Raw genomic sequence first — 2,902 nt, forward strand, 5'->3', positions numbered from 1 at the left:
AGATGATTAACACAAGGTCTGGCGGCAAAGATACAACGTATTCAAATACTCAAGCTGCAACCTGTAGACTACGTTTTGAAATACTTCGAGCAACTCAAGTGACGTATGTAGGGAGAAGTCATGACATAGGCTGGCGAGGAGTATACAGAGACATGTTCTGTGCAATTATTAAATGATGAATATAACAAAACAATCTTTCAAAATCATGAAATGGTCTCATTTTATTATTTGTTATTTGTGTTCATATAATGGACATCAGTTCTTTCAATAAGAACAGCCTTATTGAATATGAGGGTTATTATTATTATTAATATTATTATTGTTATTCAAATCAAATGTTATTTGTCACATGCGCCGAATACAACAGGTGTAGTAGACCTTACAGTGAAATGCCGAATACAACAGGTGTAGTAGAGCTTACAGTGAAATGCTGAATACAACAGGTGTATTAGAGCTTACAGTGAAATGCTGAATACAACAGGTGTAGTAGACCTTACAGTGAAATGCTGAATACAACAGGTGTATTAGAGCTTACAGTGAAATGCCGAATACAACAGGTGTAGTAGACCTTACAGTGAAATGCTGAATACAACAGGTGTATTAGAGCTTACAGTGAAATGCTGAATACAACAGGTGTAGTAGACCTTACAGTGAAATGCTGAATACAACTGGTGTAGACCTTACAGTGAAATGATGAATACAACAGGTGTAGTAGACCTTACAGTGAAATGATGAATACAACAGGTGTAGTAGACCTTACAGTGAAATGCTGAATACAACTGGTGTAGACCTTACAGTGAAATGCTGAATACAACTGGTGTAGTAGACCTTACAGTGAAATGCTGAATACAACAGGTGTAGTAGACCTTACAGTGAAATGATGAATACAACAGGTGTAGTAGACCTTACAGTGAAATGATGAATACAACAGGTGTAGTAGACCTTACAGTGAAATGCTGAATACAACAGTTGTAGTAGACCTTACAGTGAAATGCTGAATACAACAGGTGTAGTAGACCTTACAGGGAAATGATGAATACAACAGGTGTAGTAGACCTTACAGTGAAATGATGAATACAACAGGTGTAGTAGACCTTACAGAGAAATGCTGAATACAACAGGTGTAGTAGACCTTACAGTGAAATGATGAATACAACAGGTGTAGTAGACCTTACAGAGAAATGCTGAATACAACAGGTGTAGTAGACCTCACAGTGAAATGCTGAATACAACAGGTGTAGTAGACCTTACAGTGAAATGCTGAATACAACAGGTGTAGTAGACCTTACAGTGAAATGCTGAATACAACAGGTGTAGTAGACCTTACAGTGAAATGCTGAATACAACAGGTGTAGTAGACCTTACAGAGAAATGCTGAATACAACAGGTGTAGTAGACCTTACAGTGAAATGCTGAATACAACAGGTGTAGTAGACCTTACAGTGAAATGATGAATACAACAGGTGTTGTAGACCTCACAGTGAAATGCTGAATACAACAGGTGTAGTAGACCTTACAGTGAAATGCTGAATACAACAGGTGTAGTAGACCTTACAGTGAAATGCTGAATACAACAGGTGTAGTAGACCTTACAGTGAAATGCTGAATACAACAGGTGTAGTAGACCTTACAGTGAAATGCTGAATACAACAGGTGTAGTAGACCTTACAGTGAAATGCTGAATACAACAGGTGTAGTAGACCTCACAGTGAAATGCTGAATACAACAGGTGTTGTAGACCTTACAGTGAAATGCTGAATACAACAGGTGTTGTAGACCTCACAGTGAAATGCTAAATACAACAGGTGTAGTAGACCTTACAGTGAAATGCTGAATACAACAGGTGTAGTAGACCTCACAGTGAAATGCTGAATACAACAGGTGTAGTAGACCTTACAGTGAAATGCTGAATTCAACAGGTGTTGTACACCTCATAGTGAAATGCTGAATACAACAGGTGTAGTAGACCTCACAGTGAAATGCTGAATACAACAGGTGTAGTAGACCTTACAGTGAAATGCTGAATACAACAGGTGTAGTAGACCTTACAGTGAAATGCTGAATACAACAGGTGTAGTAGACCTTACAGTGAAATGCTGAATACAACAGGTGTAGTAGACCTCACAGTGAAATGCTGAATACAACAGGTGTTGTAGACCTTACAGTGAAATGCTGAATACAACAGGTGTTGTAGACCTCACAGTGAAATGCTGAATACAACAGGTGTAGTAGACCTTACAGTGAAATGCTGAATACAACAGGTGTTGTAGACCTCACAGTGAAATGCTGAATACAACAGGTGTAGTAGACCTTACAGTGAAATGCTGAATACAACAGGTGTAGTAGACCTTACAGTGAAATTATGAATACAACAGGTGTAGTAGACCTTACAGTGAAATGCTGAATACAACAGGTGTAGTAGACCTTACAGTGAAATGCTGAATACAACAGGTGTAGTAGACCTTACAGTGAAATGCTGAATACAACAGGTGTAGTAGACCTCACAGTGAAATGATGAGTACAACAACAGGTGTAGTAGACCTTACAGTGAAATGCTGAATACAACAGGTGTAGTAGACCTCACAGTGAAATGCTGAATACAACAGGTGTAGTAGACCTTACAGTGAAATGCTGAATACAACAGGTGTAGTAGATCTTACAGTGAAATGCTGAATATAACAGGTGTAGTAGACCTCACAGTGAAATGCTGAGTAAGAATATTGCTCAAAATGAAGCACCATAGATAATGGCGAAGAAAAGGCACAGTAGGTAATTATTCAAATATTCCATGTTTTCTCTCAAAACTATAGGACATCATCTAGCTTTAAAAACACAGACAGTATAAAGAAATACATTGAATTAACTTCTAAATGTGTAGGCTACTCTACGTTCTGTACATTTG

General features: G+C 38.1%; 1 protein-coding gene across 2 annotated transcripts in view; it reads right to left on the bottom strand.

The window, feature by feature from the left end:
* Positions 1-2,612: 2,612 nt before the first annotated feature.
* LOC109879791 (retinol dehydrogenase 7-like) overlaps positions 2,613-2,902 on the bottom strand; it is a 9,563-nt gene continuing 9,273 nt past the window's right edge. For both annotated transcript variants that reach the window (XM_031819210.1, XM_031818988.1), the window contains exon 6: positions 2,613-2,902. This exon is cut by the window's right edge and continues 318 nt beyond it. The gene's annotated coding sequence lies outside the window, so the exon portion shown is untranslated.

This window comes from Oncorhynchus kisutch, linkage group LG1 (assembly GCF_002021735.2).
Source record: "Oncorhynchus kisutch isolate 150728-3 linkage group LG1, Okis_V2, whole genome shotgun sequence".
Lineage (NCBI taxonomy): Eukaryota > Metazoa > Chordata > Actinopteri > Salmoniformes > Salmonidae > Oncorhynchus > Oncorhynchus kisutch.